A 23,590-nucleotide genomic window follows, 5' to 3' on the forward strand; every position below is an offset into this window, starting at 1 on the left:
TCCCCCCACACGTAATACAAGAAATTATATGATCGATAGACTGATAAGCATTGAAAATGGATGAAACAAAGAAACTAAGACAAAAAGACCTATAACCTAACTTATCCGAAACAAAAACCCTGAACAAATCCCTACACCAAGTCGCTGTCATGCCGGAAAAGAGAGGAGAGAAACAAAGTAGTATGTGTGTGTGTGTGTGTGTGTGTGTATGAGAGAGAGAGGGGGGGGGGGGAGAAAGCAGCTTAATGCGTGGAGTGAAGATAAAAGACAAAAAAAATAGAAGGACACCAATACCAATGGCGTATCTGATCAGGGGGAAGGGGTTTTTCATTCAGTATGTCAGTGATAATATTCATTGACAAATTTGCTCTCAGCCAATCGGATGCAAGGATTAAGTAACTCAAAACACTCTTGTCAGTGACTGACAGGTTTCACGAAACGCTGCTCAGGACCATTCCGCTTTAATACTTCCTCCTTTCCTGCATGCATAGGGCATGCTGATTTTAGACAAAACATCTATTTTATGATGAGCTCAGACAAAGTGTAAACATTTGCCACTTTGTAGCTTATCCAAGTTGTGAGGAAGGCCCACCTGGAGAACCTGGTGTTGACTCACTAAATATCGATTACACGTCAAAAACAGAAAGAAAGAAATTATTCGTTTCCTTTCGCCCGAGCTACCGTGAAGATTATAGCAAACAAAGGACATCCGACGAGCTGGATTCATGACAGTCAAATTCTGAGGTACTTCTTCATCCGCACATAAACGGGAAAATGGTGAGCTTTAGTCAATGATGCCTTATGATGTTTACATGAAAGTTAATATCGTCAATTAACGATACTTTATTCGTTTATCCACTGCGATCTGGCAAAGACTCAACCCTGTTATCTTTCCTAGGGACTCTTGCACAGGAAATAAATCCAAATCCCACAGAGTATATCTGACAGTTTTCCAAACGTTTTGGAAGACCGTTCTCTTCAGTGATTAGTTGGTCACGACATAGTAATTTTGCACTAGTCATTGTATCCACCCCCTTCCCGTGATATCAGTTTGATATAATTTCAAGACGGATTGTGATGTATACCCTCGATATGAGAGCTAACATCATAAGCACCAATATTTTTATTGCATTGTGTTCTACCTTCCAATCGCCTGAACAGATATGGCTCAATATTTTTGGCCTCATTGTCACTTTCGGCAAACAATTCCTGCATTTTGTGACGTTCGACTGACGCAACATGAGTTTAACATAATTGAAAGAGAAGCCTGAGTTAATTTCATGTGACTGAAAGGAAGATCAGCAAACGGATTGAATACAAACGACTCTTTCCAAAGGCCACTGTAGATCTCTGAATTGTAAAAGAAATGGGAAATAATGTTGATAGTAAGATAATACGGCTTTGTGTATCACCATGCTATTCGTAAGGAGTATACGTTGAATATCCTCAGTGTTCGAGTGGTTGCAGGGGTTTTTGTGAAAACATGCATGTAAAAAAAAATAACTTCTATAACTTGCTTTTATCACGTGCTGTTCTAAACTTAACCATGTAGATTTATCACATTATCTTCGTCTGCTTTCAAACTGTATATTGACATCATACTAATTAAGGTTGATATGTTATTGGACGTCAGTTTTTCATTGTACAAGGGACAGATCGGAGCAGAAAATTCTCATCATGCGAATGTCATGATCTGATGATTAAGCTTCTTTGCACGAATTGTCAATTTTAGCAAAGACTTAAATATGTTTAATTGTAGCATGGACCTTATTGCAGCGTTTATAAAACTTTATGACGTTTTATAAAATGGGCTTTAGAATCTCTGCAATCTGATTGGTCAATTGTCATGCATTGATTTTTACTGATCCACACTGAGCCATGCATCCGGTAAAGTCTTGTGTAGTGTTGTAGGTGTACCGGACGCATGATGGGGAAAATGGTTGTATTTCATGAATTTACGGGCCCATTTTATAACACAAATGATGCACAGCCTATTTCGTAGATCAGTGAGAATTGCATGCTGTCGTTTAACTTTGGAACAGTCTAAAACCCACGAGCGGAGCGAGTGGGTTTAAACAGTCCCAAAGTTAAACTAACGCATCCAATTTTCACCGATCCACCCTGTCGTGTGCATCATGTATACTACTGCCACCCCGTGCGGGGGGCGGAACCGGGGATGGGGACATGAATTAATGCATATAAGCTGCTCTTTTCAAAGGTCACTGTAGAACTTTGACTGGTAAAAGAAATGTTTACTAATCTACTTGAAAGTAAGATACTACTCGCAGTTGTCTGTACTTATCACCGTGCTATTCGCATAAAGAGTGCGATCCTAAGTTTTGGAATGTCTGCAGTAGGTTCTGTGAAAACATGGCGTACAAATCAACTCCCATATTTTATATCACGTGCAATTGTGACGGAACTTTTAAAATTCTTCTCGTCTGCTTTCAAATTGTATATTGACATCACAAGCTTTATAGTATGTAGTATTGGACTTTATTGTTTTTTTTTTTTGTCATTGTCTAAGCACAGATCGAAGTAAGAATTCTAATCACGGTTGAGATGAGGATTCAGATATTATTTTTTTTATTTACTTTAGATTACTTTATGAAATGTCAAAAAACAAACACCACCATACAATTCTAAGACAAATTCAAAGTTTATTTGACGAAAATCGGTACTGAAATGACTGAGATATGCAAAAACAAAGTAACACAAAGCGATCCCAATAAAAGGCGGGTCCCACCTTTTATTAGGATCGCTTTGTTTTGGATATCTCAGCCATTTCAAAACCAATTTTCACTAAGTAAACATTGCCTTTTAGAATTACAGTGTACACAAGCTCTTCCATATTTCGTAAGAGGTTTCTATCTATCAAAAAAAAAAAAAAATCACCATAAAAAAAGGTTGGAAACCTGAAGCCCCATCTCAACCGAAACTGTACCAACCGTTTAACCTTCTCTGCACGCGAAGTGCCGTATATGGTTTTACCTTTTTAAAGTTAATTTCAAACTTAGACAGATGCAGCTTCATTACAGTCCGTAAATCAATACCGGTATCATATTAAGAATATAATTATTATGTAGATAAGAAACCCACAATAGTCACCACTCAAAGTTAAACAAGATTCCAAAGTTGTTTGTTTGTTGTTGTTTGTTCATTTTCCATCTGTGAAGATGGCTGGATAGCCCATATTCAGCTATGTTAAGCTGGTCTTCCATGGGGTCCAGTTGGATGTGAGGTGGGACCACTTCACCGGGTTAAACACCCTGCTCTTTGCGATGAATGAAGCGGGTTCTTTTACGTGCATGAGTTGTTACTCTCTCATACACGGGACCTCCATTTTATGTCCTATCGGAGGGACAGAGTGTTTTGCCTCTTGCTAGAGGGGACGGTATGCTTACACACAACATTGCTCAGTCCAGACTCGGGTTCGAACCCGGGCCGCGTGATCGTGAGGCAGACGCGCTACCGACTGGGCCAACTCACCGCCCAAATGGGCGTCAAATCAAAATGGAATATGCGACACCACGCTTATGAAGAGCAATTTCTTTGAAAGATTATGAAAAGCGATCGAATACATTTCAATGCATCATAACCTCAAACATGTTAAGCTCAAAATCCCCCAAATCAGCCTGCTCAGCGGTCGGGCGGCGAGTATTTAGCCAAGTGCTGGGCTTTTGATCGAACCTTGCTGTCGTAGTCGTTGAGGTACAATCAGGAGCATCGTAGACCTCGTTGCCCGCTCAAAGCCTGCTCGTTGCCTGCTCAAAGCAAAAGCGTAGTTGTTGATTTTTTTTTAAAGCTTAAAGCCTGCTCTTTCAGAATATACTCTTTTTTTTTCTTTTGCCTCATCTGAGGATTTATTCAGGATTCCATTCAAAGTACACAATCAAAATAATATCATCGTAATGATGTCACATAAAAGTGATGCAAGCACAATCGTGCATTAGAGGTTCAACAATTCGCTTGGTAACAACTGTTCATTTCTCCGTAGTGTTCTTCTATGTTTCATATAACATTGTATTTCTATTCTCGTTCTAATTTCTCTCATAAACACATACTTTAAAGAACAACTTCTTTTATCATTACTGGTTTCATTCCGTTTCAAAATAAGCTCATAAATACTCCAAAATGCTATTGTCAAAAACAAATTATACTGACTCTTACACTGTATTTTCAGTAAATGTGAAACATTGATATTTGTTACTGTTACATGGTATACATCTTGTAACAAACTCCTTACGTATGAAAGAAAATTTTCATTAAGTTTGCATTCAATGAAAGCATGAACAATATCTTCTTTTACGTTGCAGTTCGGGCACAAATCATCATGACTTAAACCCCATTTGAATAGATTACTTCTCACTGGCAATAAATTATACAACAATTTCAAATTAAATTCTCGTAATTTGTTTTCTTTTATATATTCTAAATTATATCTGAATACACTGGCCCAATCAGCTTGGAAATGAAACTTGTTCTCCCAATATAAGGAACATGTATTGGTTAACAAGTTTTTTGAAGGTATCAAATTATACAATGCCTTGCTGCTTAGATCCATAATGAAAACTACTTTTTTCGAAACACATACACTTGGTATACACAATATTGTTTCTTTTCTGATATAACTATCAAACATTTCCTTACGTATCATCTTATACCATACTAATGGTATTGCTTTTTGTAATGTTGCATAATCAACTAGAAATGTCGCTTTGGCGACTGGTATGCCTCCGCCATAATGCATGATTTTCCCAATAGGTCTAGATAGTACATGTGGACACTGTGTGATTACATTTTCCACAAAATTGGTAAAATATTGGAACGACAAGTTTGTCACAAATGTGTTGAATGTTCACCTTCCTTGACGTAGGTTTAATTGGATGAATAGGAGAGCATGTATCTAGGGATTTAAGGACTTTAACTTGACTTTGACCAATTCATACATTTAGGCAATGAGTAATTTTCAAGGTACAGGTGTGGAGAAAAAGTGCAATTTCTGAATTGAATAGTAAATTGTTACCATTTTCATCTGGCCCTTGACCCTAAAATTCATAAGATAATTACTTTCAGGTAGAACATGCATAATATGTACTAAGTTTCAAGGTAACTTGAGCCACTTCCGAGATATGGAGGAAAAAGTTAGTTCAGCACTTTCACTTGATCTTTGACCTTTTGACCTTTGAGGCAAAAAGAGAAAAAAAAAAACTTTCCAGAGAATTTCTATTAGGTTACACACGCATACACCAAGTGTAAAAAAATAACCCTGCTGGCATTGCATAAATATGAGGGTAATAGTAAAATTTTGAAGTCTTGCACTTGACCTTTGACCCCTGACCTTTGACCCCATGAATCCTACATTCTCTAGATAATCACTTCCAGTCAGTACATGTATATACTATGTTCCATGAAGATACCTTGAACAATTTTCCAAGGTACGGAGAAAAAAAAAGAAGTTTTAATATTTTTACTTTACCTTTTGACCTTTGACCTTTGACCTCATGACTCAAACTTTCACCAGAGAATCTTAATTGGGTAATACATGTATACACTAAGTTTCAAGAAAATCGCTTCAGGCATTCAATAGATATGGTGGAAACAGTGAAATTTTATGTATTTGACCCTGACCTTTTGACCTTTGACCTTTGACATCATGACCCAAACTTTCACCAGAGAATCTTAATTGAGTAATACATGTATACACTAAGTTTCAAGAAAATCTCTTCAGGCATTCAATAGATATGGTGGAAATAGTGAAATTTTATGTATTTGACCCTGACCTTTTGACCTTTGACCTTTGACCTCATGACCCAAACTTTCACCAGAGAATCTTAATTGGGTAATACATGTATAAACGAAGTTTCAAGAAAATGTCTTCAGGCATTCACTAGATATGGTGGAAATAGTAAAATTTTATATATTTGACCTTGACCTTTTGACCTTGGACCTTGAGCATGTGCACCCAAAAGTTGATAGGCACAACTTCACCCCCTAATACACATACATGCCAAGTTTCATTAGGATACCTCAACAGGTTTCGATAGTTACCTTGTCCACAAAATTCATTACGGACGGACGGAAGGACGGACGGACGGACGGACGGACGGACGGAAGGACGGACGGACGGAAGGACGGACGGACGGACAACCCGAAAACATAATGCCTCCGGCACCACTTCGTGGCGGAGGCATAAAAATTGCAGTACATTTTCTTCTCTTAAAATTAATTTCTGACATAATGTATTCAAAAGACCGGAAACCATTTATTGTTACTAAATCTCCAAAATAGAGTACGCCAGGAGCCAGGAGCATCGTAGACCTCGTTGCCCGCTCAAAGCCTGCTCGTTGCCTGCTCAAAGCAAAAGCGTAGTTGTTGATGGCCATGGGGCAGTATACCCAGGTAGCTCGTTAGAAATTTCCGGCTGTCCGCCGGCGGTAAACCTACTAATGTTGTGTTGCGGTGTTTAGCTACTCGGGATCGGTATGTTCATTCTTTGATATACTACAGTAGTAGAGGTACCAAGTCCAGATATGTATAAGTAGACGCAAGAGAAATATAGGCTCCGGAGACTGGATTTGTCTTTCAGAGTATGTTTATTTCTTGAGTTTAAGTTTATAACTCAAGACTCCAAAAATTTACAAGTGCAAGCCGCCTTCACAATAATATCAGAGAGCAATGCAAAGGTGGCATGCTCCCATGGTGGATGTTGAATCAGAACTTTATAAGTCTTCTTCTCCGCATGATCCAATTCTCCTCATACATTCAATGATACACATTGGTTATACGGTTGTAATATACCGGTACAATTGTACTATGAATGGGTGAATAAGGGTGGAGTCTTCGTGTTAAGAGAGGTTTTAATTGGGCAAAACTTTAGTTGTTATAGAAACAAAGGCGGAACTAGTTTTATAAAGGAGGTGGTATTCTTGGTTTTGGATTCAACAATAATAATATTCTAAGTAATCAATGGGGGAAGGGCAGGATGTTTGGGTTTGACTTAACTTGGTCGTAAATTAGATGGGGCTAGATGTACAGTGCATACTCGAGGGATGATGAAGGTCGGTGACTCACTGGATGAGGTGGAGAGTATTGGTAGGGGTCATTGACTGGCGGAGGTGAACAGGTATATCCAGTCATCATTGTGGAATGGGAGGGGGTAGTGATAACTTTACGTATCATTACACAACATCCCTTTGTTTGGAAATTAAGACTCCTCTCTTTTCTTCTTTTTTTTTTGAGGTGGAAGGGGTTTACACACAATAATTCAGTATATACTGGATGACAAACATAAATGCGATTGACCATGTACAAAACATGCTTGTGAAACCGTTTATCATTGTTCCAGACTCTCTCATACTTTCTCTCTTGCTCTAATTTCTACAGTATTAATTCACAGTTAAATTAATTAGACCAATTACTCTGGATTAAATGGACAATGTAGGCATTCATCTTCTGCCTAAATGACTTAGTCATGCCAAGGGTGTATGATACATATAAGAACTTGTTTTACCACTGAGTGAACTTTCCTTGTCTTATATGTATTGTGGGAACTATTCAAGTTACCAAGTCAAAGTATATACTTTATATTCAATAATTCCAGTTGATACCCTTTCTAAGATATAAAGTGAAAGAGAGCAAGTGAATTGTGCAGACTTATGCATTGTAATAATACATGTATTTACACAATGTTGTGCAGACTTATGCACTCTACACAAAGCATTAATGTGATCTTGCCTACCAAACAACGGCAATTCATGTAACACAAAACCAAAGTAAAAACGATTCGCTAGTCATTATGCTGTTCAGATAGAAAAACCATCCGATCTAAATAACAACCTTGAGTACTTGTATCTAATGCACTTTCCATGCCTATGACTTCACAATAAAATCATTGGGAAGATAATAAGAACGCTCAAGGAGTGAAAGTCAGATCTATAATCCAGGCAAAGTGTCATTCAGTTTTGAAGGACTATCAGATCATGGCTTACAAACCTTTCCTATTAAAGCATAAATGCAAATTTCCCAATGAGACAATTAACATAATGGATTACGAAATGAACGAGGGAACAAGCACTTTCAAGCTTGCCTTAATTCTAACAAGTATAATCTCAACTTGTATGTAATGTTCACTTATAAACGAAGCAATGATACTTCATGACAAGTACGTTCAAACTTAGTCATGTATTTTTCAAAGCAATTTATCAAGCATAAAAATGACATCAAGAGTACGTGGAAGGTGATAAATGAAGCGCTGAACACTAAAAATAACAGCGAACCACCTAGGCATATTATTAATAATGATAAGTACATTGAAGATGAAGCTGATGTGGCAGAAGTATTCAATGAATACTTTTTAAGCATAGGACCTAATCTTGCCAGCAGTATTCCGCATTCAAATACTGATTTTTATTACTTTCTAAAAGACCAGAATCAGCAGTCTCTTTTTTTTGAACCTGTCATTGAAGAAGAAATCAAAGATATCGTGCTAAATTTGAACACTAAGAAAAGCTCTGGATGTGATGGAATCACCAATTTTCTCCTTAAAAACATCATTAATGAAATAGTTATACCATTAACACACATTTTTAATTTATCGTTATCTACTGGCACAGTTCCACAAAAAATGAAAATAGCTAAAGTAGTACCAATTTTTAAAAAAAGGACAAAAAGAATCTGTGACAAATTATCGCCCTATATCTTTGTTAACTTCATTTTCAAAACTTCTTGAAAGGTTGGTATACACGCGCACACACACATTTCTTGAAAAGTGTGAAGTTTTTTGTAACTCCCAGTTTGGTTTTAGGAAAAACCACAGTACGACCCATGCCTTACTCACTTTTATCCATAAAGTTGCTCATGCTATAGATGATGTCTCCCACACTATTGGAGTTTTTCTTGATTTTTCGAAGGCCTTCGACACAATTGACCACGATATTTTGATTTACAAGCTACGACATTATGGTATACGTGGGAAGGCTTTGGACTGGTTTCGAGATTATTTATCAAACAGAAAACAATTTGTGAGTATAAATGGCCGTGATTCTCAGTTAAAGTTAATTTCATGTGGTGTTCCACAGGGCTCCTTACTAGGCCCACTATTGTTCATTTTGTACATTAACGATCTTCCCAGTTCCTCGCCAATTCTTTCCTTTATATATTTTGCTGACGACTCCAATCTGTTTTTTACACACAGAGATCCTTATACTCTTGTGAACACAGTAAATAAAGAACTTAAATCTGTGCAATCTTGGATATACGCCAACAAATTGTCACTTAATATTGATAAAACTCATTGTATGCTTTTTAGCAATAGTCTTAAAACCCTTCCTTTTCATATTAAGTTTAATGAAACTGAATTAAATCAAGTCAGTAGTATAAAATTTTTAGGGCTTTTTATTGATAGTGGAAATCCCACGTTAGTTATTTAAGTAATATTCTTTCTAAAAATACGGGTGTTCTTAATAAACTTAAGAGTGTTTTTCCAAGTCAAATTCTGCTTAATCTTTATTCTACTTTGATTACTCCGTACCTTAATTATGGTATTCTTGTGTGGGGGAATGCAACTAGAAATCTTCTTGATATACTGTTCCGTATTCAAAAACGTGCCATCAGAAATATCAACCATGTCGGATATTTGTCCCACACGAATGATTTATTTTTGAAAAATAAAATACTGAAAATATCAGATCTGTTCAGTTACAACGTCGGCATATTTATGTACAAATTTTCTGCCAACGAGTTACCGGATGTTTTTACTCGCATGTTCAGAAAAAACTATTTGATTCATAATTATCCTACCCGCCAAAGTGACGCATTTCACCTTCCACGTACTCGAACAATTTTCGCTAAAAAAACGATAAAGTATACGGGCCCTAGATACTGGAATGACCTCTCCCCCGAAATAACAAGCTGCTCGTCTTTATATTCCTTTAAACGTAAATTGAAAGAGTTTTTATTGAGTGCATATTTTGCAGACACTGAACAGTCGTAATGTCTTATGTAATACTGTGGTATGTTATTGTCCAATCAAACATTTTGTCAACACGTTGCAGATTCCATTTAGGGTCTTGCCATCAGGCTCTCTGAATTCACCATTAGCAATTCCACATTCTACTTCGTTTCCCCCTCTTCCTCTTTCCCTCTACCCCTCTCTAACCTTCTATGCAGAGCTTGACGGCAGGCACCAAATGGCTTAATAGCTGTACATGTTACTTTTTGTGTCTTACTGATCATATCCTGGTGAAAGTTTTAATGCAACAATAGGTTATAGTATATATACCAAAGTAGGCTGTATAATAATGATGGCTCGGTCACAGTAAGTTCATATTAATGTATAGTTTGTTTGTTTTCTTCTTCTTCTTTTTCTTCTTCTTTTTTATTACATAAAATTTGGCAACCTACATCATCATTCTGGTCTTATCTTCTATCCGTTCTCCGTTTCTTTTTCACAAACACTGATTACTCGGGGCTTACAGCCAAACAAGCTAGCTTTCATGTAGGTCCCGTCATACTTCTCTTTGATCAACCCCATTTCGATTTCGATTTTGACCAGTTATCATTACATGTAATTACTGTGTTATCACCTTGTATATTGTTTGTTTTCTGCACATTGTTCACAAGGTAAAAGAACTTGTCTGGTTTCTGTTGTAATGTTCATAAATGAGAAGTATGAAAATAAAATGAATTGAATTGAATTGAATGTCACATGTATATTACTAGAAACAATCAAATTGAGTCATAAGCCCTTAGGCTTATAAGGCTTCAAGATATGTTCAAATCATCATTTGAACCAATTACATATGCAAATTCATATCAAACAAGAGTTCAAGAAGTTCACCTTGAACTTATTCATAGTCATACATACATTAACTCAGTGTTAGTCTGCAATGTGACCTCGTTATTTACATCCTTTTATAGAGTCTCTTTACAAATTTTTTAGGTGTACCTGTCACAGGGATAAGTCGTTCAGAAAGCAGTTTTCTTATCAGTTCGCTGGAATCCTTGCACAATTCGATATTCCACCAGAATTGCATTTCTTTGTCAATTTTCTCTTTCGTTGGTCTCTTAAAAGAAACAAGAATTTCCAAACGTCCTGATCTGAATCGTCCTCTCTGGAGAGTCATTACATTGTCAGTTGGGGCAGTCATCATGAGGTCAAATTGTTTCTCTAATCTCCACTGGTTAGGGATCGGGGTTCAGCAATGCCATGATTGTCATTCACTGCATTCATGTGATTTATCACGTCAGCTTGTTCAGTTGTTTGGAAACTCATCATCGGGTCAGAATCAAACTCAGGCACATTGTCATCATTTTCATCAATGAATTGTAGTTGTACTGATTGTTTGTCATGAATTACTTTGCTTGCCTGTGTCTGTTCATTGCCTTTTCCTAGAGCTTCTTTTAGCTTTTGCACGTGTGTGATGTTTTTCCTTTGATTTGCAGCTCTCATGAAGCATGGTTGAGTCTGTTGTAATTGTACACGTCTCTGAGAATTACACCTTGCATCGTAGCCAAAATGAAGTGAGTTCGATCAAGAACTTCATGAATTACAAGCGGTACACACCATTCAGCAGCTATTTTCTTTGAACTTGCTGTGAGTGATGATGAGGATGGCTTGTAGAGATAAACAAGTTGGCCTACCGAGTAGATGGGCGTTTTGCCGAGTTTGTTTGATATTTCTGCATTTTGTTTGTCTTGTTGATTTCGTTGTAGTGACAGCATTGTGCGTGAGATTTGTCCAAACTTCTTTTTGAGGTGTTCTATGTACTCTTCGTATACGAGTGCGAAACATACCAATTCTTAGTAAGGTTATGCCATTATCAAGCAGAAGGTGAAACGTCTTCATTTTGAATTCAATTTAAGCCTATTGCGAACATATATGTCTTGCGACATTTAACAAGATTGAATTGCTTGTTGATAAAGTTCGTTGCTTTAAACAAGATGAGCGGAAGAAAATTTGTTTGAAAGTAATTCACATCAAAGGTGGAAGTCATATATTCTTGGTAATACGAAGATATTATCAAGCAGAAATTTGATTGTCTTTATCTTGTATTTGTTTCACGTTTTCCTTATTACTTTAACTTGTGTTTATTTGTTACTTATTATACGAGAGATTTGAGCAAGAGAGAAAGCACGAGAGAGTCTGGAACAATGATAAACGGTTTCACAAGCATGTTTTGTACTTGGTCAATCGCCTTTCCCTACCAATACTCTTCACCTCATCCAGCGAATCACCGACCTTCATCATCCCTTGAGTATGCATTGTACATCTAGCCCCATCTAATTTACGACCAGGCTAAGTCAAACCCAGACATCCAGCCCTTCCCCCATTGATTATTTAGAATTGTTGTTGAATCCAAAACCAAGAATACTACCTCCTTTATAAAACTAGTCCCACCTTTGTTTCTATAATAACCAAAGTTTTGCCCAATTGAAACCTCTCTTTAAAATGAAAACTCCATCCCCATTCACCCGTTTATAGTATGTTACAACCGTGTAACCAATGTTTATGATCGACTGTATGAAGAGAATTATAACTTGCAGAGAAGAAGATTTTCTGACGCTCGAAGAGAGAGGATCGCTCCCAAACGCCTTTCGAATAAAGTGCTCGCCAAAATATACATGTACTCAACTGTGTGCCACGATACTTCATTGAACGTACCTCTGCCGTTGGGTCATCATTCGGTGACTGCTCAGACTCTGCGCGGAGAATATACTCCTGTTTCGGGAAGTTTAGACCTAAAACTGGACCTGCGACAGACGGGAAATCGTCAGGGCATCGTTCGGGCATAGCTCAGGCCTTACAGCCCGCTCGACTTCTCCAATAATTGTTAGGCGATGCCTAAATTCCAGCGGCGATCGAGCAGGCAACAAATCGACCGAACGCTGCCCTGGGTTGTGACCATATCTAAGACAAGATGATTACACGGCTACTATTCATCCTGATACTGTCAGTTTGTTACATTTTCTTTCACGCTTTTGTATACAGTGTATTTAGAGTCCCTTTACCATTTGCCTGTCACGAGTTCGACACCCACGAGTCATATAGCTCAGGAGTAATACAGCCCACGGTGTACGAGTTATACAACTCACTGGCCATAATGTCCACGAGCTGTTGGCTAGGCAAATGAGGCCCACGAGCTCGACATCATTGCATAAATTAAGCCCAAGGGTGTCCAGCTTGTAAACCCTCTTTCTTTTTTGCCTAGTGTCGAACTCGTGACCTTCATATTGTAGCTCGTTGGACTGCTTTACCTGTTTTAATTGGTGTCTATCTCGTGAGCTGCATGATAGGTGGGCTAGAAAAAATAGAATAAATTGTATTCTCCTTTTTCAATATTGACAAGTACCAACAGTACCGCAGATAAACGATGAGACCCCTTTTGAACTTGCTCAGATTAATTCATTAACCACGAATTGGATTGTAGATCCATTCTCGATTTTTTAATTTCAATGACTTCATAATTGTATTGGTATCATTATCATCATTATTACAGCACCTGCATGATTGCTGCTTTTTGCATTAGTTAGTTATTGAACGTCTCTGATATATTTACTGAAAGTAGCCGGTAATGTTGCGTGGAGAAAAAACAAAAACAACAACAACAACACACAAGCAAACAAAAATTAACTTTTTTTTTTTTATCAGGACAGCATTTCCATGATTAGGTTCCATTAGCCTTCTGTGATATGGTATTAGTATTATAATAGACACGTGTCTGGGCATGCATATTAGTGTGTGCGCAGCCAATATCATGATTTTGAGGCTAGAAATCATCTCCCCATTTAGTTGGCATTCATTTGGGAATTAATTCCATATCTTTCGTATGGCATGTTCAATTTTGATAAAATGTCTATGTACCCAATTCAGATAACTCATCTTTCCACTATATCCATTAACATGTGCAGCGTCTTTTGGAAGACGTAGTACAATGTGACCCATTTTGGGAGGTCAGTATCTTATGAAGATAAATTGATATCCCACTGCTATATCAATTAATTAACAAGTTTGGTGCTGTCATTTCAATGTCAGTGTTTAAAGTAGATCGATAAAAGGACGAGAAAGAAGAGAATCACAGTAACCATGTCCCTAAACACTGCTTAATATCCATGAATTTTTTGAGCATGGCCGCTTAACCTTACAATGTACCAATCATTCCCTCACCTATCCTTAACAGGGCGGGCCATGGAAGGGATATCATAATATGGCCGTCATCCTTGTCATAATCCTTGCCGGTATGCTAACAGGTAAGCATGGAAACATGATATCTTTAAAGGTCATTTCAATCCTTATTTGTATAATTTGACGAATACGGTTCTCGGACAATAATTATCCCCTTGTGCCTGGCCAATTGCCCAAGACCCTTCACTTGACCCTAACAGTAATCATAATCCTGAACCTAATAATAACCCCAACCCAAATGATAACCCTTATCTTAACCATAACCCTAATCTTCACTCTAACCCTGTCAATAACCGGTATTTAGCCGTTTTTTTTTTGTTTTTTTTTTAGGTATTAAATTTTCCTTATACGGGGAAATTATACCGTATTATTCTAATCTTGGGTTTAGAGTCATGTCCATCATTTATCAAAAGATTCGATACCATGACAAGTCTAGCAAAGGCCTTTTCCATGTCCTATCTTTGATCCATTCCTTTGACTATAGGCATTAACAGCGTTCTGTTTTTTGTTTGTTTTTTTTTGTTATTGTTTTTTTTTTCAATTCAAACCTATAGTCAAAACATTGCTTCGTATAATGCAATCAGAGCTTTAGACCTTCGATCTACTATGACATGTCTTTAAAAACACACACAAACACACACACACACCACCCTCAACCACCCCCCCCCCACTCACACACACAAAGAAAAAACCCAGAATGATGACATGACCTTGTGTCACGGTTCTTGTGTTATGTATAAATGTTAATTGAGTTAATAAAGCTGGAACGAAAATATCTTCGGTGGTCACAATCAGACAATGACGAAGATAAAGGCTCCCCGGTAACAAAATAACAACAGAACAAACAATTCAAATGTCTGTAACAAGCGGTGTAAGGACATAATGGTCACCAGAGGTAAAGTACCAACTTTGCTGATTCACATAAATGATTATAATGCTCTAGGAGCTGAAAGTGATATTCAAAAAGAGCAGGATGATTTTTCAAGTACGTTCAATCTCCATTAAAAGTTCAAATATTCACTGTACACATCACCGCAAACCTTCGAAACTTAATGAAAAAGGTGACAACACCTCAACCTTAGTAATCAAGCAAATTAGATTCAAGCACTTCCAGGGCTTGGCAACAGTAAAGAGTAAATAGTCGACAATTAACATAGTGAGGAGTTGCACTCTGATAGAAATGCGTTGCCACTAGCAACAATGTATTTCTTTGCGTTAGTCTTTTTAAGCGACACATGAAAATAAAAGAAGATTTTTCGTTGGACGAACAGGAAAACAAATTTGATAAGATTATCGCCCACAGAAGGATATCCCGTTCGATTTCAAACTTTTGCCAATCAAATTTCTGAATGGACAAACAATTTAAGCGATACCAGTCTAGTCATATCTATGCTGCTCAATCGAATTAATGCAAAGAGCAAGTAATTTAATTTTCGAGCAAGCAGTTTCATTTTGCACTATTATTACTATAACAGAAAAATGATTTAATATTACAGGACGCAATTTCGTTTTTGAGCGGTCGAAAAAGAATAAGACAGCATTTCCTTCATGATACGGTGGAATTTGAAACTTTTGCAATATGTGGTGAGTGTGTTTCGAGCATTAAAATTCGTTTTGGAAAGTCGATTTTTCTGTTTTATTCATTCTAACCCTAACGCTAACGCCAACCATAACCCTAATCCTAATCCTAATCCTGAACCTAATATTAACTCCAATCCAAATGCTAACCCTTATCTTTACCCTAACCCTAATCTTTACTCTAACCCTAACAGGTATTTAGTCGGGGTAGGCCTTATTGTTTTCGGGGTGTTTAACTGATATGGAGGAATAAACCATAATCTTTATTGGGTTTGAAGTCATTTACACAATTAATCAATGAGATTGGACACCATGATAGGTCTAGAAAAGGGGCTTTTCAATGTCCTATCGCGATCCATTCCTTTGATTATAAGCATTACCAACGTCCTGTTCTTTTTCTTAAAGTGTTTTTGTTGTTCATTTTCAATTCAATCCTTGTCAAAACATTGCTTCGTATGCAATCAGAGCTTTATTATGTTGGAATCACATCCCTTCAATCTACGATGACATGCCTTAACACACAACCCCCCCAAAAAAAAACACAAAAAACAACAAACAAACAAACAAACAAACAAAACGAAACAGAATGATGACATGTGTCACGGTTCTTGTGGTGTGTATAAATGTCGATTAAGTTGATATAGCTGGAACGAAAATATCTTCGGTGGTCACAATGACGAAGAGTAGGTTCCCGATAACAAAGTAACAACAGAACAAAAAATCAAACGTCTGTAACAGGCGGTGTAAGGATATAAACACAAATAATTATAATGCTCTAGGAGCTGAAAGTGATATTCAAAAAGAGCAGGATGATTTTTCAAGTACGTTCAATCTCCATTAAAAGTTCAAATATTCACTGTACACATCACCGCAAACCTTCGAAACTTAATGAAAAAGGTGACAACACCTCAACCTTAGTAATCAAGCAAATTAGATTCCAGCACTTCCAGGGCTTGGCAACAGTAAAGAGTTAAATAGTCGACAATTAACATAGTGAGAAGTTGCACTCTGATGGAAATGCGTTGCCACTAGCAACAATGTATTTCTTTGCATTAGTCTTTTTAAGCGACACATTAAAAAAAGAAGATTTTTCGTTGGACGAACAGGAAAACAATTTTGATAAGATTATCGCCCACAGAAGGATATCCCGTTCGATTTCAAACTTTTGCCAATCAAATTTCTGAATGGACAAACAATTTAAGCGATACCAGTCTAGTCATATCTATACTGCTCAGTCGAATTAATGCAAAGAGCAAGTAATTTCATTTTCGAGCAAGCAGTTTCATTTTGCACTATCATTACTATAACAGAAAAATAATTTAATATTGCAGGACGCAATTTCGTTTTTGAGCAGTCGAAAAAGAATAAGACAGCATTTCCTTCATGTTACGGTGGAATTTGAAACTTTTGCAATATGTGGTGAGTGTGTTTCGAGTATTAAAATTCGTTTTGGAAAGTCGATTTTTCTGTTTTATTCATTCTAACCCTAACGCTAACGCCAACCCTAACCCTAATCCTAATCCTAATCCTAATCCTGAACCTAATATTAACTCCAATCCAAATGCTAACCCTTATCTTAACCCTAACCCTAATCTTTACTCTAACCCTATCACTACAGGTATTTAGTCGGGGTAGGCCTAATTGCTCTCGGGGTGTTTATCTGATATGGAGGAATATACCATATTTTAATCTTTATTGGGTTTGAAGTCATTTACACAATTTATCAATGAGATTGGACACCATGACAGGTCTAGACAAGGGCTTTTCAATGTCCTATTGACGATCCATTCCTTTGATTATAGGCATTACCAGCGTCCTGTTCTTTTTTTGTAAGTGTTTTTGTTGTTCATTTTCATATTCAGTCCTAGTCAAAACATTGCTTCGTATGCAATCAGAGCTTTAGTATGTGGGATCACATCCCTTCAATCTATACGATGACATGCCTTAAAACACACACACACCACCCAAAAAAAAAAACCAAACAACAAACAAACAAACAAACAAAACGAAACAGAATGATGACATGTGTCACGGTTCTTGTGGTGTGTATAAATGTTGATTAAGTTGATATAGCTGGAACGAAAATACATCTTCGGTGGTCACAATGACGAAGAGTAGGTTCCTGGTAACAAAGTAACAACAGAACAAAAAATCAAACGTCTGTAACAGGTGGTGTAAGGATATAAACATAAATGATTATAATGCTGTAGGAGCTGAAAGTGATATTCAAAAAGAGCAGGATGATTTTTCAAGTACGTTTAATCTCCATGAGACCTTCAAATATTCACTGTACACATCACGGCAAACCTTCGAAACCTCATGAAATAAAAAGGGAAGGTGACAACACCTCAACCTTAGTAATCAACAAATTAGATTCCAGCATTTCCAAGACTTGGCAACAGTAAAGAGTTTTAGTCGACAATTAACATAGTGAGAAGTTGCACTCTGATGGACATACGTTGCCACTAACAACAATGTATTACTTGGTATTAGTGTTTTTAAGCGACACATAAAAAAAAAAAAGATTCTTCGTTGGACGGACAGGAAAACAATTTTGATAAGATCATCGTCCACAGAAAAATATCCCGTTCGATTTCAAACTTTTGCCAATCAAATTTCTAAATGGACAATCAATTTCAGCGATACCAGTGTAATCATATTTACTGCTCAATCGAATTAATACAAAGAACAAGCAATTTGATTTTCGAGCAAGCACTTTCATTTTGCACTATCCTTTCTATAACAGAAAAAATCATTTAATATCGGAGGACGCCATTTCGTTTTTGAGCGGTCAAAACAATAAAACAGCATTTCCTTCATGTTACGGTGTAAGTTGAAATTTCTGCAATTGTATTAAAATGTCGAATGTGGTGGGTGTGTTTCGAGTATTAAAAGTCGTTTTGGAAAGTCGATTTTCTGTTTCATTCATTCTTACCCCAAACTTAATAATAACCCTAACCCAAATGCTAACCCTTATATTAACCCTAACCCTAATCTTTACTCTAACCCTATCACTAACCGGTATTTAGTCGGGGTAATCTTGTCCTCGGGTTATCAATCTGATACGAAGGAATATGCCGTATTTTAATCTTTATTGGGTTTGAAGTCATTTACATAATTTATCAATGAGATTGGACACCGTGACAGGCCTAGAAAGGGGCTTTTCAATGTCCTATCGAAGATCCATTTTCCTTTTATTATAGCCATTATCAGCGTCCTTTTTGTTGGTCTTTTTCCAATTACATAGCTTTTATGTATATAAAGGCCCCATTATATTTCTGCTATTTCCCCGTGACATCCTCATATCATGATATGACCATTATTATACATTTGTGTTAAATATGTCTTTTTTCTTCAATCAAAAGATATGGTTGCATATATATTTGTATTCTTACTTGTTGTTTTACTGCCAATTATTTTGTAATTTCATCATCGAGAAAGTGAAATAAATTTGAACTGAACTGAACTAAATTCAAACCTATAGTCAAAACTTTGTTTCGCGTACAATCAGAGCTGTAGTAGGCTGAAATCACTTCCTTTTGATCTACGATGACAGGTCCTAAGTAACATCCAGAATGATGACATGTGTCATTTCTTGTTATATGTATATGGTATTAATTGAGTTAATGTAGCTGGAACTGAAATAATAATATTCCATGGTCACAAGGACAAAGGTGATGATTCCCTTTTAACGAAATAACAACAGAACAAAAAGTACAAGGCCTATGACATAACGGTTGTCACAGGTGTAAGGGCATAATGGTCACTCGTGGTAGAGTATAGTTACTAACTTTGTGGATTCACATAAAATGATTATCATGCTCTATGCAGGAGCTGAAAGTGTAGTTCCGACTTCAAAAAGAGCAGGATGATCTTTTTTTTTTCTAAGTACGTTTAAAGGTATTGTTTACCAATGGGAGCAGTGATTTAAAAAAAAAGTGTTCGAGTCATCATATTTGATGCATATGTGTAGGTCAGTTGTTATCACAAAACATCCTTTAAATATACCATAAAAGAATTTCCCAATAAAAACTAAGATTTAAGGAGATATATCTCTATTTTTCTCGTTAAACCATGTCTGAAGACGGTTTATTCTACAAACAGTTCTATATAACTATGGTTCGTATAGTTTACTCTCTCTAAAAAAAAAGATCGAGTGAAAATATTCACTCTTGATCATTTTCACTCATTTTAGAGTGACCTCAGGGATCACTCGAAGCTTTTAGAGTGATCCCTGAGGTCACTCTGAAACGGGTGAAAATGAACATTTTCACTCAAAATTCACTCCAATTTCACTCTAAATTCACTCTTTTTCGTATTCACTCCATCAAGAGTGAATATTTTCACTCATTTTTTTTTTTAGAGAGTAATATGTAAAAATATTTAACATTGATTACACTGCTTAAAATTCTTGTACTGTTTGTTTTATTTTAAAACTATTTGAAGCATTTAAATTGGGTTTTTGTTTCATGTGCAAATCGTGAATAATGCCTTTAATCTCCATCAGACGCTCAAATATTCACTGTACACATCATGGCAAAACTTCAAAATTTCATGAAAATAGAAGATGACAATACTTGAACGTTAGTAATCAAGCTAATGAGATAACAGGATTTCCATGGTTTGTCATCATTTTAACAACAATTAACATCGTAGCTTGCACTCTGATGACCCTGGGTTGCCACTGGCAACAATGTAATACCCCAGTACTAGTCACTAATATTTCCAAGCGACACATGAAAAAAAAAAAAAAATCTTCCTTGAACGAACAGGAAAACAATTTTGATAATATCATAATCCACAGAAGGATATCCCATTCGATTTCAAACTTTTGCCGATCAAATTTCTAAATGGACAAGCATTTTAAGCAATACTAGTCTAGTCATATCTACTGCTCAATCGAATTAATGCAAAGAACAAGTAATTTAATTTTCGAGCAAGTAGTTTCATTTTGCACTACAACAGAAAAATCATTTAATATTGGCGGAGGACGCAATTTTGTTTTTGAGCATTTCCTTCATGTTACGGTGGAATATGAAATTTCTGCAATCATATTAATAAGTAATGTGTGGTGAGTGTGTTTCGAGCATTAAAAGTCGTTTTGGAAAGTCGATTTTCTGTTCCATTCATTCCAACCCCAACCCTAACCCTAATCCTAATCCAGAACCTGAATAACCCCAACCCAAAAGCTAACCCTAATCTCAACCCTAACCCTAATCTTTACTCTAACCCTATTAAAGGTATTTCTTCGGGGTAATTGTCTTCAGGGTTTTAATCTGATACGAAGGAATATGCCATATTTTAATCTTTATCGGGTTTGAAGTCATTTACATAATTCATCAATGAGATTGGACACCATGACAGGCCTAGAAAAGGGCTTTTCAATGTCCTATCGACGATTTATATTCCTTTGATTATAGGCATTACCAGCGTCCTATTTGTTGTTCTTTTCCCAATTACATAGTTGTTGTTGTTGTTGTTCATTTTCCATCTGTGAAGATGGCTGGATAGCCCATATTCAGCTACTTAAAGCTGGTCTTCCATGGGTTTCAGTTGGATGTGGGGTGGGACCACTTCACCGGGTTAGACACCCTGCTCTTTGCGATGAATGAATGAAGCGGGATCTTTTACGTGCATGAGCTGTGACTCTCTCATACATGGGACCTCCATTTTATGTCCTATCCGAGGGACAGAGTGTTTTGCCTCTTGCTAGAGGGGACGGTATGTTTACACACAACATTGCTCAGTCCAGACTCGGGTTCGAACCCGGGCCGCGTGATCGTGAGGCAGACGCGCTACCGACTGAGCCAACTCACCGCCCTTTTTAGTTTTTATGTATATAGGCCCCATTACATTTCTGCTATTTCCTTGTGACAGCCTCATATTCAAATAATATACATTTGTGTTCGGTGGGTCTTCTTTTTTTCCTTCAGTCAAAAGATATGGTTGTATATATTTTTGTATTCTTGTTTTACTGCCAATCATTTTGTAATTTCATCATCGAGAAAGTGAAATAAATTTGAACTGAACTGAACTGAACTAAATTCAAACCTAGTCAAAACGTTGTTTCGTATGCAATCAGAGCTTTAGTAGGCTGGAATCACATCCTTTTGATTTACGATGACATGTCCTAATTAACATCCAGAATGATTACTTGTGTCAGTTCTTGTTATATGTATATGGTATTAATTGAGTTAATGTAGCTGGAACGGAAATAATTATATTCCGTGGTCACAATGACAAAGGTGATGATTCACTTTTAACGAAATAACAACAGAACAAAAAGTACAAGGCCTATGACATAACGGTTGTCACAGGTGTATTCTAAAGGGCATAATGGTCACCCGTGGTAGAGTATACAGAGTACTAACTTTACGGATTCACATGAATGATTATCATGCTCTATGCAGGAGCTGAAAGTGTAGTTCTGACTTCAAAAAGAGCAGGGTGATTTTTTTTTTTTTGAAGTACGTTTAAAGGTATTGTTTACCAATTGGAGCAGTGATTTAAAAAATGTTCGAGTCATCACATTTGATGCATATGTGTAGGTCAGTTGTATCACAAAACAACCTACCATAAAAAGATTTCCCAATAAAGACTAAAATTTAAGGAGATATATCACTACTTTTCCCGTTAAACCACGTCAGTAGACGGTTTATTTGATTTGATTTGATTTATTTCTGCTTAATTCCGTTACATCAGATATGATTATGTACATGTCATTTATGACAAACAGTATATCGACACATAGTTTTTAGTACAATTATACAAGACAAATACAAACAGCTTATGGAACTTAAACAGAAGGGTCTCCAAAATAAGCCGAGGCTTGACGGTATGGAGACTATATGCTTACCTACTCTGGATAGAATAGGGAATAGAGAAAGAGAGAAATAGGGAAGGGTAGGGGGAAGAGGGAAAGTTACAGAGTGTATGTGTACCACTCCAACTACTTTACAATAATAGTAATGATGATAGATACAATATGATAATGATATTAAAGTTTACACGTTCAGTTGCCTTTGCCGGAGTAATGACCGAATATGCACTATGAAAATAATAATGTGTGAATACAAAGTATCCTATACATATTGTTATCTGATATGGAATGAAATATATCGTGCTTATCTTATGTACGCAGTAATGGTAAGGCACATCGTACACATACATATACATGGTCATATGATATACATGATGTTCCTATCCTATACATACATATATATTCATATTCATAATATGGATAGATATTAAATAAATCGATATATGTATGCACACATACATGCATCATGTACCACGTACATATTCATATACATTTGATTATAATACAATAAAGGAATCAGAATGTTATCCTGGGGAATACTGCTTAAGGAGGTGAAGTTTTACAGCCTTCTTAAATGAATACATAGTGGTCATGTTTTTAATTTCGATGAGAAAAGAATTCCAAGTGTCAGGGCCGGAGTGTCTGATAGAATGATGCGCGAGTGCGGTTTGGGGGTTAAATAAATGTAAATTTGTGGATTGTCTGGTTGGATAAGAGTGAATCTCTGAATTTGACCGACATATTCTGTTAAATATTGGAGGCAAGAGGTTTGACTTGAGACAAAACATAAATACAGCTTTTTGGAGAAAATTTATGTCATTTATCTTAAGGGATTTAAGCTGGAAAAACAATGCGTCGGTGTGATCTCGAGAGCATGCTCGACTGCACACTCGAATTGCTTTTTTCTGTAGGAGAAGTATACGGTCTGTGTTACATTTGTGGGTTGCCCAGATAATGTTGCAATACGATATATATGGTAAGATTAAGGCATTATACAGGGTAAACAA

At 36.6% G+C, this 23,590-nt stretch overlaps 1 long non-coding RNA gene across 1 annotated transcript in view; it reads left to right on the forward strand.

The window, feature by feature from the left end:
- The window catches only part of LOC140240327 (uncharacterized), a 92,977-nt gene that overhangs the window by 65,864 nt on the left and 3,523 nt on the right, over nucleotides 1-23,590 (forward strand). The window contains exon 2 of the long non-coding RNA XR_011902026.1: nucleotides 14,181-14,250. This is a non-coding gene — a long non-coding RNA (uncharacterized lncRNA). The remainder of the gene's footprint in view (nucleotides 1-14,180; nucleotides 14,251-23,590) is intronic.

Source organism: Diadema setosum, chromosome 16 (assembly GCF_964275005.1).
Source record: "Diadema setosum chromosome 16, eeDiaSeto1, whole genome shotgun sequence".
NCBI classification, from domain to species: Eukaryota; Metazoa; Echinodermata; class Echinoidea; order Diadematoida; family Diadematidae; genus Diadema; species Diadema setosum.